The following is a 14,128-nucleotide window of genomic DNA, read 5'->3' on the forward strand; positions in this document are numbered from 1 at the left end:
GGTAAGGAACCTGGGATCCCTTGCTAGAAACCAGGGAATTGAGAGAGGAATTGGAAAAGAGGCAGCAATTTGCAGTCTCTGGAGACGGCTCCTCTCAAGTGTGAGGGCAAGATATCCTTTCAAGGAAGATCTTGTGAATTACCAAGGGAAGTGGACTACTGCTGAGGAAGGCATCCAGTACCTGAGAGAATTAGCAGTGCTGGAAGTCTTCTATGGTGACCTAGACAACGACGAGGTCTCCAAAGATCCAGATGACAGCCTGTGTATATGGGCCATGTGGAGGAAGGTGGTCCAAAACACCCCAGCATCATATTCTAACAGCTTGGCAACAATGTATTGCACAGAAACGGATACACTAACTGTGGAGAGAGCATGGAGATGATATCTGTGAAAGGAAATACCGGTATTGTTTGAAAAAATGGATTATTAGGAACCTTGATTCACTCAAGGTGGCTCATACGTTGTATTTGTTAACACAGCATCTTGCTGAAAGAAAATAAGTGCAGCTTTTCCCTAGCCAAGTTTATTTTCTCCACAAATCTTTGGAGCAGGAAATAAAAACAGTTAATAATTTGTGGTGTATGTGGAATTGGTTTAGGCAAAGCCGAACCCTGATCCTTATAACCACCTCCTCTTTCCTCTGCTTTTTGTCTATGCCTGCTTCAGAACATGTAAACAAATTTCCTTTAAGCTGAGAAGGTGCAGGGGGACTGGAAACAGTGTTTCTTTCTCTCTCTCTCTCTTGTTTTTCTCTCTCTTTTGTTGTGGGTTTTTTTTTAAGGGAATGATTTAAAACAGATGTATTTTCAAAAAAAGGTACAACTTTGTCTTGTAAAATATTTGTAAAGAAAAAGAGTCTCACGACGTCTTAAAGTAATCCCTGTTGCATTTTGGAGATGTCACAAAGGGTACTGTTTTTGTTACATTGACATAATTCTTTTCTTGCACAATTTAACTATAAATCAAGATAGCTTTACAGAAAGGGCAAAGTCTGCGAATCTAAACTGATGTGACAAAAATTATATGTACTTCAAAATCAGAAAAACAGCTGCAATTTCTGTATGGCTTATTGCTCGCTTCTAATATATTAAAAACAGATTATTTCCATGTCTGTCCAATACTGGAAGCATGTATTTTAGATGAATGAATAGAGCAGATGTCTCTTTCCTGATGATAAATGAAACACGCTGGTTGTACACTGTACCTCCTAAGAAGCTGCATATATGAGGACAATAATGCTTTCATTGCCAAGGCTTCAAGAATGAAATAAATATTAAGGAAATAACTTCAAAAATTGCTATAACTAAATTCTTTTAATATCTTCAGAAGTAATCTTGACAACATAGTTGCAGAACCAGTGTCGCTAGAATAACTATGGTTGATTAAATGTTAAATGATATTTTCCTCATCCAAGCTGGTTTATATAGAAAGCAAAATTGAAAATAAAATAAGTGAACCAATATACTATCTGATAATAAAATATCAGGAGAAGAAAAGAAAAATGAAATGCAACTTTATGCCAATTTCTTAGGTACTAGGGTTTGGGGTCAATTACAGAGACTATTGTTGTATGTGGCTTTTGATAGCAAAATGTTAAAAAAATTTTAAATCAAATATTTAGCTGCTCTTTGCTAATCTTGAAATATTTGTCTTTCTGTTTCTTATTTTAGGAAAACACTATTCAAATTGAAACTAAATAGGAAAATATGGCATCAATCCATTGGAAATGTTGAGTATAAACTTTTGACTTGCATGTAGTCTGAGAGAAATTAAGAGAAATTGTCATTTTTTTGTCTGTGGTGACACCTGATTCATCAAATTCAGCATTTTTATGAGTGCCCTGTTGTTGCCACATGGATTTGCTGCTACAGCCTGATTGGATTAAGAGATAGAAAGTTTTCAGGAAAAGAGAACAGACTGACAGAGTAGAACAGGGCCCAGTTGAGGAACAGTCCATATATGTACCTGGCCAGCATGTTGTTGCTTTCATCTACTCCACCAACAGATGGTTCTTCCAGGAGGCAAAGTCTGCTGCAGTTGGCAGAAAGGAAGACAAAATTTGCTCTTAAAAAAAATCTATCAAAGACCCCTGAAAAGGTCTGAATGAGGGTGATAGACAGTTATTTTTCAGGGACAAATGCTCACTCCATTTTTGAAAAACATTTTTTAAAGTGAACAAAGGATCCTGGTATTTATCAAAAATTAAATTATGGTTATACATTAACACTTGTACATTAACAAAATTAAAGCCTTTGTGAATAAAAGTCCAAACAGCATATAGAAACTTGAGTTAATTAAACTTAGAATCATAGAACCATTAAGGTTATAAAGGACCTCTGAGATCATCGAGTCCAACCGTTAACCTAACTGCCAGGTCCACCTCTAAACCATGTCCCTAAGCAACACATCCACACGTTTTTTGAATACTTCCAGGGACTGTGATTGCACCACTTCCCTGGGCAGTCTGTTCCAATGCCTAACCACTCTCTCCATGAAGAAATTTTTCCTAATATCTAATCTAAATCTCCCCTGGCACAACTTGAGGCCGTTTCCTCTCGTCCTATCACTTGTTACTTGGGAGAAGAGACCAACCCCCACCTCACTACAACCTCCTTTCAGGTAGTTGTAGAGAGCGATAAGGTCTCCCCTCAGCCTCCTCTTCTCCAGACTAAACAACCCCAGCTCCCTCAGCCGCTCCTCATAAGACTTGTGCTCCAGACCCTTCACCAGCTTCATTGCCCTTCTCTGGACACGCTCCAGCACCTCGATGTCCTTCTTGGAGTGAGGGGCCCAAAAGTGAACACAGTACTCGAGGTGCGGCCTCACCAGTGCTGAGTACAGGGGCACTATCACCTCCCTGGTCCTGCTGGCCACACTATTCCTGATACAAGCCAGGATGCCATTGGCCCTCTTGGCCACCTGAGCACACTGCTGGCTCATGTTCAGGCGGCTGTCAACCAACACCCCCAGGTACTTTCCCGCCAGGCAGCTCTCCAGCCACTCCTCCCCCAGCCTGTAGCATTGCCTGGGGTTGTTGTGACCCAAGTGCAGGACCCAGCACTTAGCCTTGTTGAACCTCATACAGCTGGCCTCGGCCCAACGATCTAGCCTGTCCAGATCCCTCTATAGGGCCTTCCTACCGTCCAGCAGATCAACGCTTCCACCCAACTTGGTATCGTCTGCAGTCTTGCTGAGGGTGCACTCAATCCCCTCATCAAGATCATTGATAAAGATGTTGAACAGAACCAGCCCCAATACTGAACCATGGGGAGTTAATTAAACTACTTCATACAATGACATGTCTCTTGCATCTTTCAGTTCTTCTGTGGCTGGCATTTTATAAGCTTTTAGAACCACAGACTGCTCTAACTATGTGCAAGAGGTTGGGAGGGGACACAACAAGGCAGATGACCTCCCTAACCAAAGAGACATTCCATGCCGTATAACATCATGCTCAGCAATAAAATGGAGAGGAGTGGGTTTAGAGAGATTAGCCATCTTTTTCTCGGAAACTGGCTGGACATTGGTCTACCCGTGGGAGGTGGTGAGTAACTGCCTTTGCATCACTTGGGGTTTTTTCGTTCTCGCTTCTTCCAATCAGCTGAGAGTTCACATATTTATAAAGGGTAAAAAGGAGGACCCTGGGAACTACCGACCCGTCAGGCTCACCTCTGTGCCTGGGAAGACCATGGAACAGATCCTCATAGAAGCTGTGCTAAGGCACATGGAGGACAGGGAGGGGATTCGAGACAGCCAATACGGCTTCACCAAGGGCAAGTCCTGCCTGACCAACCTAGTGGCCTTCTATGATGGACTGACTACGTCAGTGGGCAAGGGAAGAGTTACGGATGTATGTCATCTACCTGGACTTCTGTAAGGCCTTTGACACGGTCCCCCACAATATCCTCCACTCTAAATTGGAAGGATATGGATTTGATGGGCGGACTGTTCGGTGGATAGCAAACTGGCTGGATGGTCGCATTCAGAGAGTAATGGTCAATGGCTCGATGTCCAGATGGAGATAAGTGACGAGTGGTGTCCCTCAGGGGTCCGTACTGGGGCCAGCGCTGTTCAGTATCTTCATCAATGACATAGCGGGATCGAGTGCACCCTCAGCAAGTTTGCAGATGACACCAAGCTGAGCGGTGCAGGTGACATGCCTGAGGGACGTGATGCCATCCAGAGGGACCTGGATAGGCTGGAGAAGTGGGCCTGTGTGAACCTCGTGAGGTTCAACAAGAACAAGTGCAAGGTCCTGTACCTGGGTCGGGGCAGTCCCCGGTATCAGTACAGGCTGGGGGATGAAGGGATTGAGAGCAGCCCTGCTGAGAAGGACTTGGGGGTACTGGTAGACGAAAAGCTGGACATGAGCCGGCAATGTGCTCTCGCAGCCCAGAAAGCCAACCGCATCAAGCACCAGCTGTATGCACGCCCTGCTCTCCTTCCCCCAGCTACAGTATGGGTCTCTGGATGCTATGCAGGCCCTTAAGAAAGAAGAGCACAAGGAGGTATTCTTGAGTTCTCTAGCATTATGTATGCCTGGCACGAGGGCTTCTGACACCAGGGCAAGTGCTACCACAAAACACATACTTTTTACATTTGCCATGATGTTTACAATGTCCCAGGGGAACCTTTATGACAAAGGTAAAGAAGGCAACATAAAGGGCACTACTTTGTCAAGCTGCATACCCATAACCCTCTTGTTTTCCATTCCGTCATAACTGCACCTGATTTGACAAAGTGAGATAATATTATAAAAGAGTTCCACTGGGAAACCAGATGACAATGTTAAGATTCCTTAATCTGAAAAATAACTGAGAAAAGGAGAACTGATCAAGTCGAGGAAAAAGAATACGCGATAGCCATTACAACACTGATAGAAAGATATATAAGCAAGTATTAAAAATGCATGGGATAGGGGAATGAGAAGCATAGAGGGAATTGCACACCAGAGAAGCTCTCTGATGACCATTCAGTTTTTGTGTTTATGCAATCAAAGCAATCAAAGTAGCTGAAATTTCTGCATGTTTATGACACACTTCAGAGCTTCCTTAGGCATATTTGAGGAAGGCTGAAATGTAGGACATTTCTCTTGGAGAGTGGCTTGCTGGTTGGTGAGTTAGTTGAAGAGGAATCAATTTTTGTATAGGATTAGGAAATTAATCTTTTCTTTGCTGAATTTCACTTTTAATTATCTATCAACTGCTGCATAGGATGGGCTATTTTCTACATATATTGAATGAAAAATATTTTATTTCAATGTAGAGACTCATCACCAGACATACCCTCAAATAATTTAAAATTACTCAGAAAAATTGGCTGCTGTAGCTATTTCCCTTTTAATGGGACAATGTGCTCTCTGGGAAATCGGAAGTGTCAAAGCTGCCCGTACATGAGTACAAAGAAACAGATACAAACTTTTCGAGACTGTAAACATTCATCTCCTCCAGGAAAAGTCTGTCATTTAAGAAATCATTGTTTCCTTTCCAGGCCAAGAACTTCAAGATGATTCCCTTCTCTGATCCCAAGAAAACCAGAGTGTAGTTCTGATATGGCCCAGCAGCAGAGTCTACAGTAATGTTGGTCAAGTGGTATCTAGAATACCAATACAGCAATTTTTAACTACTTTGGTCAGGTTGTAATTTATTTTACCACTTTTTTTTTCACTTCTAATAATTGAGTGGTAGCCTTCTAGCAACCATATAACATAGGGGTGTTGGACGACAGCCAGATGAATATGAGCCAGCAGTGTGCCCAGGTGGCCAAGAAGGCCAATGGCATCCTGGCTTGTATCAGGAAAAGCGTGGCCAGCAGGACCAGGGAGGTGATAGCGCCCCTGTACTCGACACTGGTGAGGTCGCACCTCGAATCCTGGCCAAGAAGGACATCGAGGTGCTGGAGCGTGTCCAAAGAAGGGCAACGAAGCTGGCGAAGGGTCTGGAGCACAAGTCTTATGAGGAGCGGCCGAGGGAACTGGGGTTGTTTAGCCTGGAGAAAAGGAGGCTCAGGGGAGACCTTATCACTCTCTACAACTGCCTGAAAGGAGGCTGTAGCGAGGTGGGGAGTCAGTCTCTTCTCCCAAATAACAAGCAATAGGGCAAGAGGAAACAGCCTCAAGTTGAGCCAGGGGAGGTTTAGGTTGGATATTAGGAAAAACTTCTTCACCGAAAGGGCTGTCAGGCACTGGCACAGGCTGCCCAGGGAAGTGCTTGAGTCCCCATCCCTGGAGGATGTGTGCATGTGGTGCTTAGGGACATGGTTTAGTGGTGGACTTGGCAGTGTTAGGTTAACGGTTGGACTTGATGATCTTAAAGGTCTTTTTCATCCTTAATGATTCTATGATTCTATATTTAAGCGCTTTTTCTAGCTGGATAACACTGCAAGTCAACACAGACTGTACCAGCTGGGCTCCCCAAATGGCAGGAAATTTCCATGTGTTTGTGTGCATGTCCATATGTCAAATAGCTAACAGATGCATTTGCAGCAGTAAACCTCAAGCAGAATGTTGAAGGGGTGCTAAGTCTGAATCCACTTAGAAATTATCCTTCTAATCAAAAGCAAAGTACTAGCCTGACGGCTTCTATAGTGTTGTGGTTTAACTCCGGTAGGCAACTAAGCCCCACAAAGCTGCTCCCTTGCTCCCCCACCCAGTGGGATGCGGGAGAGAATCGGAAGGGTAAAAGTGAGAAAACTCGTGGGTTGAGATAAAGACAGTTTAATAGGGAAAGCAAAAGCTGCGCGCACAAGCAAAGCAAAACAAGGAATTCATTCGTTACTTCCCATCGTCAGGCAAATGTTTAGTCATCTCCAGGAGAGCAGGGCTCCATCACGCGTAATGGTTACTTGGGAAGACAAATGCCATCACTTCGAATGTCCCCCCCTTCCTTCTTCTTCCCTCAGCTTTATATGCTGAGCATGACATCATATGGTATGGAATATCCCTTTGGTCAGCTGGGGTCAGCTGTCCCAGCTGTGTCCCCTCCCAGCTTCTTGCACACCCCCAGCCTACTCGCTGGCAGGGCAGCGTGAGAAGCAGAAAAGGCCTTGATGCTGTATAAGCACTATTCAGCAATAGCTAAAACATCAGTGTGTTATCAACACTGTTTTCATCACAAATCCAAAACATAGCTCCATGCAAGCTACTATGAAGAAAAGTAACTCTGTCCCAGCCAAAACCAGTACATATAGGCAGGGAAAGAAAATCAGCACAGTGAAATTTTTTTCATTTCAAGCTCTGTCATCTTAAAAGCAGCAATAGTGATAACAGATCCATATTCAACTTTTTGGCAGGAAAAGCTGTGCCAGTGCAGTACTGAGGAACTAAATGCTATTTTATCTGACTAATAATAATTGCACAACAGCCACTGAGTTCAGTACTGAGATGATATTGAATCTTGAGATCTCATAACTAATTGAAAATGAGTACTGGTTATGTGGTACCAGTTATCTGGTACTGGCGATCAAAGGAAAGTGCTCTGTAGAGCTTGCTGCTCTCTCCCTTGGTTGGAGGTACATAACTAGAATACAGCAAGACAATAGTCCCGGGCTTTAAACCATCGGCCTTTTGGATACTCCACTTATTACAGTCTTCGAGCACATCTCCTCAGCAGCATGGTTTACTGTGACCTAATGACAACTCACTTCTCCTCTCTGTACCAGCTGTCCGCAGAGCACAGAATTAAGTTTAGAGTCTCTGCTTTAATCTCAAGGCACCCCAGTTCTGGGCCATCTGCTCCCAAGTGAGGTCTTTGACATAATGCCACTGGAAGTTAAAGATGACCCATGTGGGAAGCAGCTTTTACAGGACTAGCCTATGATCCTAGAACCAATTTCCATAAGAGCAAGGGACCATCAGATGACACCATTTTTTGCCCTAAGTCAACAGTGAGTTTCTTTGACCTGACATAATCACCTAACAGAATGTACATTATTAAAACTAAGTCAAACCCTCCCAAAGCTAAACACTGCCTGGCACAAAACTCTGTCCTTGTACAGAGGGAGAGAGGGAAAAAATGACAGAAGTTAGCCACATCATTTCATTCACAACTGGAGGGTAGACAAATAGTATAGTGACCATAGGATTATACAAGAGTGGGAATGTATTTTCAGAGGAAGGGGATGGTGTATTCAAGGGTTGTTATTATTTTCCTCTTGTTGTCATAGAACAGATATGAATTATGTGATTACTTCTGCTTTATGCTTGTGTAAACAGTGAAACATACTAGTACATATCCCAACAGACGACTTTATATCCTGTGAACATATCCTGGCAGACATGTTTGTATCCTGTGTACATATCCCTGGGCTATCTGTTGATCTTTGCCCAAAATTTTCTGCAGAGCTGTCTCAAACAGTAATCTATAAGCCAACAGACAGGGCAACTTACTCTTAATTTCCTCCAAGATCCAGTTTCAGCACAGCATGGTCAGAAATGACTCAGTTTTTTTCCAATCTTGAAAGCTGCTCAGGGAGTTCCGTGGCATCTACTTAGCACTGTCATCATGCCTAGTTGGATTCATGCCCAGCACACCAGGGATGTTTACAGAATTTAAAAGTATTCTAAGCATGGTTATGTCCTGATTTCAGCTGGGATAGAGTTGATTTTTCTTCCTAGTAGCTGGCATAGTGCTGTGGTTTGGATTTAGGATGAGAATAATGTTGATAACACACTGATGTGTTAGTTGTTGCTAAGTAGTGCTTACACTGGTCAAGGACTTCTCAGCTTCCCAGGCTCTGCCAGGTGCTGGGAGGGGGCACAGCCAGGACAGCTGACCCAGACTGGCCAAAGGGCTATTCCATACCGTATGATGTCATGCTCAGTATATAAACTGGGGGGAGTTGGCTGGGGGGCAGCGATCGCTGCTCGGGGACGTGCTGGGCATTGGTCGGCGGGTGGCGAGCAATTGTATACTGTATCACTTGCTTTGTATATTATTATTGTATTATTATATTGTTATTATTATTACTACTATTCTATTTCATTTTACTTCAATTATTAAACTGTTCTTATCTCAACCCACGAGTTTTCTGACTTTCACCCTTCCAATTCTCTCCCCCATCCCACCGGGGTGGGGGAGTGAGCGAGCGGCTGTGCAGTGCTCAGTTGCTGGCTGGGGTTAAACCACGACAGTTATTAGCACAACTTGACAGCATGCTAAATTGAGGAAAAGAGTCCATTTGGAGGTATTTACCTGACCATCGTTCTCAGGAACCAAGGTCAATTGATGATGGAAGGTACAGCCTCATCCATCAGCGGATGTGTTTCGATGAAGTTGAGAGTATCATCCGGGAACTCATTAGAGGTTACATATTTTTCTAATGATATAGAGCCAGCACAGCAACCTGGCCTAAATAAAATAAGAGGGGGAAGCCAGGACACTGATTTGATGCCTAAATGAAAAATCTCTTTTCTGTAACATCTGTGACGCGGCTGGGACAGGTACACTCCGCCCCGCCCCGCCCAAGATCGGGGCTTTTAACATGGTAATCACCGGCTTTTCGCGCCTCATTTTCGCGCCTTTTATGCTCTACTGTGCCTGCCGGCACGTGCACACCTTGGTCAAGTGCCGACCATCACGCACCCACCAGGGTGCCGTGCCCTCAGGCCCGTACACCCGTCGGTAGGGGGAGCAGGAGGAGCGGGGCCCCTCGGTCAACAGGCAGGGTCCACAGCCAATGAGGCGCCTTGGCTCGGAGAAGCTTCTGGATCATGACCAATTATGACCACAGCTCAGATCCGACCCAGGGTATAAATGGGGTGCCGCCAGAGACCCTCCTTTGAGTGGTCTTCTCAGAGCAGTAGGTCTGTGTTTGAAAGCTCTCCCCTCGGGTTGGGATGCCACCTGAGGAAATTTCCCGGGACTGAGTGCCCTCACCTCCTTTGGGTGAGTGAGCCCTCACACCACCCCCCCTCCGGTGAGCAGTTATATCTTCTGGGTACCCACGAGAGAGTTCTCCCCTCCCCCCGTGAGTGAGTGAGTGTATGTGCACGCTTTGGATCATCATTCTTGTGTGTATTGATGTGTAGTAACAATACTCTGACTGACACCCTCGAACCTGTTATGTGTTAAATGTTATCGGAGTGTTGATTGATTTCAGTTTACCCCCGTTTCTCATTGTTTTCTGTCGTGTGGTTTTTGGCTGTTTTGTGAAATAAAGTCGTTTGAGCTTGTCCTTTGTTTGGGTTTAAAACTCTGTGACAGAGGCCCTCAGTGAAATCTGAAGTACATTAAAAGAGTTTAAATGAAAGACTCATGTCTGTTGGATTTGCTCAGTCCTTCAGGGGAGCCTAAAATCCTGCTCTGTCCTCCACTCAGAAGAACTTCCATGTGTTGTCACCTAAAAGCACAAAGATATTTCTTTAGCATGTTTGACGCACAGAGTTTGTAGCTCATCCACTCACGTAGAACCTAATTATTGTATATATGTATTTGGCTTGATACTGTTCATTGGCGCAGATGCTTTCTGATTTTTAACTTGCCTGCCTTACTGCTGTTTCCTGGAATAAAAGCAGGTGAAATAATGCTGCTTCCAGTACTGTCTGGTAGAAAGAGGAATACTGGAGAAGACAATCCATCAACATCCATGTAAACATTGGTTTTACCCTTCCCATTTGGATAGGAAAACTTCAGTATTGTAGCACATAGAGGACTTTCACTGCGATGTTATCTAATTGTTCTTGGACAATTTCAATGCAAATCTGCCCACTGCATTCCTAAAAACTGCCCTGCTCCTCTAAAGCAACCTAACCTTCCTGCCTGGACAGGTCATCTTTAAACAGGAAGCAGCAAAATTCTTTGGCCATGGATATAACTGAGTTAACAAATGGCTGTCAGTAGGAACTTGTAGGAAATATGAAGAGAGTGTAATAAAGGAGCCAAATACAAACAGGAGGGAAGTGGAAGCAGGAAAAACAACTTGTAAGAGAAATTAGGTAAAACAAATCTCCATTTTGATAGAATGCTGATTTTTTTCCCCCATGTTGCATCCTTTGTGGCACATAAACTGCATGTTAACCCTAGAAGAGCAAATCAATCAAGAGAAGAGAAGAAGAGCTATCAATCAGATACATCCATTACTGAACCAATTTCTAACAGGTGTGTAACTCATACCACTCTTAAATTAACAATTATTTTGTGACCAAGTGGATCTGATCCTTTACTGATTTATATCTGGCTTAAATGAAAAAAAACAAAAACAAAACCACAACATCTTACTTCCACCAATACCTTAGATCCAAATGAAACTCAGTTCCTACTTCACTGTTACAATATATATCTTCAGTTGCATCTGTACTTTACAAGGCTGTTCAAATTGTCAAAAGCCCAGTGCAGGAACAGAACAATCTATCACTGCAATCTGGGGTTGTTTAGTTTGGAGAAGAGGAGGCTGAGGGGAGACCTTATTGCTCTCTACAGCTGCCTGAAAGGAGGTTGTAGCGAGGTGGGGGTCAGTCTCTTCTCCCAGGTAGCAAGCGATAGGACGAGAGGAAACGGCCTCAAGTTGTGCCAGGGGAGATTTAGATTAGATATTAGGAAAAATTTATTCACGGAGAGAGTGGTTAGGCATTGGAACAGACTGCCCAGGGAAGTGGTGCAATCACAGTCCCTGGAAGCGTTCAAAAAACATGTGGATGTGGTGCTTAGGGACATGGTTTAGAGGTGGACCTGGCAGTTAGGTTAACGGTTGGACTCGATGATCTCAGAGGTCTTTTCCAACCTGAATGATTCTATGATTCTATATGAACCATGCCTGGGCTTGAGCACTTGTTCATCAGGAACTGGTGTCCATGTAGAATCTGGAGACTTTTGTTCTTTGAATCTCACACTAAATACATTGCCAATGTCAAGCATGTCATAGGCACAGACTGCAGAGCCAGGGATACTGCAAAATAACATTTCCTGGAAATTGTTACTCATTCTGCAGTTATGCATAAAATCTTGAGTGAAAAACATGCTGTATCGAAGTCTTCCTGTCACAGGCTACTCAGTCCTGAACTTTGTAACCTCTGAGTATTGACAGGAAAAGCCAGCCCTGTGGAAAAAGACTGAAATGTACCAATCAGCAGACAGCTCCTGACAGCACAATTTGTTTCAAGGCTTCTGTAGAAAGACAATTGCAGTAATCTTGAAGAAGGGAACGAATCTGGGAAACACTGCATACTATTGGTGATGCATGAGGAGTAATAGCCAATCATCTAATTTAGAGCCCATTACTTGGAAATTTAAGTTCTTGTAAATCTCAACATTCTCGCAGTATTAATCCTCACAGTCGCTGCTGTGCCTCAAAAATTCACTCTGCAGACAGTTCAGGAGTTGAGGCCAATCAAACTGGGAGCATGCTGCAATGTGCCATTAGCCTGGGATTTGCACATTATTACCCCATCCTCCCAGAGCCTCATCTCCATCAGGTTTTCCCAAAGGAAATGCGTTAACTATGCTCAAGAATTTGCTTAACTCAATGAGGCTTAAAGAGCTTATAGAAGCAAATTTAATTTTATATTTAGATGCTAAAAATGTAAATTGCAACTTTTTGGTTATTTGCATGCAACTGTATGGTAGCATTGTCTAAACATAATTATACTGTTGCCTACATACTTTCTGAAAGGCTTAGGGTTTTCCCATGGTCAGTAACTTGGAAGCATGAATTATTCATTTATCCACCTTTTTTTTTACATACACATGATCTACTGTATTCATGTCTGACTTTCAACACTTGATTTTATCAGATAAATTGCATGAACCTTGCTAGCTGAGGCTTTCAGTCATGCTTTTACCTAGTACACTATTATACACCAAAGAAAAAAAATGTAGGAACAATAATACCATTAGAGAACAAAACTAAACCCATAAGGGGATATAAATTGATAGGAAAACAATTGTATAAATATTAAAAGGTTTCAAAATTATGATTACTGAAAGAAACAACAAGTAGGGAGACGGTATTATTCTTGCTTCAGTCTCCACAGGCTGGGTTTTTATGTGGAAGGAAACTCAGTTCAAAGCTCTATATTAATGTGATACTACACAGCAAGAGTAGTAAATGGAGGCAGCTAAATGTATTTTGAGGTAAGATTTGGTCAGGAATATATTTTGCTGTTAATATCTAACTGAGAGACAGCTTGGAGAAACAAGACCTAATCCTGAAAGACGCTGCAAGTCCCATTCCAGATAGATAGAAGATTTTGTACTTTGCCGAAATAAGCCATAAATAAAAAAGAACCCTACAAACTTGAGGCTTACCATATAGGACTAAAAGCACTGAGAGCTGTACTCAACACATCTCCACAGTGATGGAGGAATCACTGCAAGAAGACTGCAAAAGATTTGACTACTGAGGATGGCAATGTGTGGGTCCACAGTGTCATAAACCAATACAGATGGAGAACTGTGGGTTACATCCAAGAAAATCTATCAGCCACTGGAGTACAGTCCATCACCAGATCCTACCCTAGGTGACCTCAGGTTAGACTGAGGAACCTTTTCCATCTCACTCAAGTAGGAACTTCTTGTTCCATAGATCAAATATATTTTTCTAAGCTTTTCCTCAGTGAAGGAGGAATTAGAGAGATCTGTCCATGCCAGGGGGAGATCTGTTAATGAGATGTCTCCAAGTCTATGCACCTTCCTCTCATCTCCAATACTTTGCAAAAAATGGGGCCTATAAAAGAGCACCTCGATTTTAAAATCGAGTACTTAAATTTTTAAAATGCAGGGTTTAAGGAAAAGGATTACTCATGACACATCACAGGAAATACTAGCAGAGCAGGAGGAAAATCTCAATTTAGAGATAATCTCAACATATAGCCTATTTTCGGATGCTGATTCTTTGCTTGCTTGCTTTTATTAAACCAATTTGCATAAAAATAGGTAATATTTTTAAAACTGTATTCCCTATTGGTGGCATAATTGTTCCAATACAGTTCCTCTTGTTTTGATGTCGAAAGCAGTGATTATATAGCACAGGCCTGGGCTTACTCTGTATTGGGTTTACATGGCAAGGTTTTGGTAGTTGGGGGGCTGCAGGGGTGGCTTCTGTGAGAAGACGCCAGAAGCTTCCCCCATGTCCAACGGAGCCAGTTCCAGCTGGCTCCAAGAGGAACCTGCTGCTGGCCAAAGTTGAGCCAATC

At 43.1% G+C, this 14,128-nt stretch overlaps 1 long non-coding RNA gene across 2 annotated transcripts in view; it reads right to left on the bottom strand.

Moving 5' to 3' along the window:
- LOC104016006 (uncharacterized) overlaps positions 1-14,128 on the bottom strand; it is a 46,220-nt gene that overhangs the window by 12,341 nt on the left and 19,751 nt on the right. The window contains exons 8-10 of one of the 2 annotated variants that reach the window (XR_015707694.1): positions 9,192-10,338; positions 1,966-2,031; positions 182-385 (exon numbers count right to left, since the gene is read on the bottom strand). This is a non-coding gene — a long non-coding RNA (uncharacterized LOC104016006). The remainder of the gene's footprint in view (positions 1-181; positions 386-1,965; positions 2,032-9,191; positions 10,339-14,128) is intronic. The other variant, XR_015707693.1, reaches the window with a different exon arrangement.

The sequence above is a fragment of the Nipponia nippon genome, unplaced genomic scaffold, assembly GCF_047370975.1.
Source record: "Nipponia nippon isolate SJK-2023a ecotype South Korea unplaced genomic scaffold, ASM4737097v1 scaffold_34, whole genome shotgun sequence".
Taxonomy (NCBI): Eukaryota; Metazoa; Chordata; class Aves; order Pelecaniformes; family Threskiornithidae; genus Nipponia; species Nipponia nippon.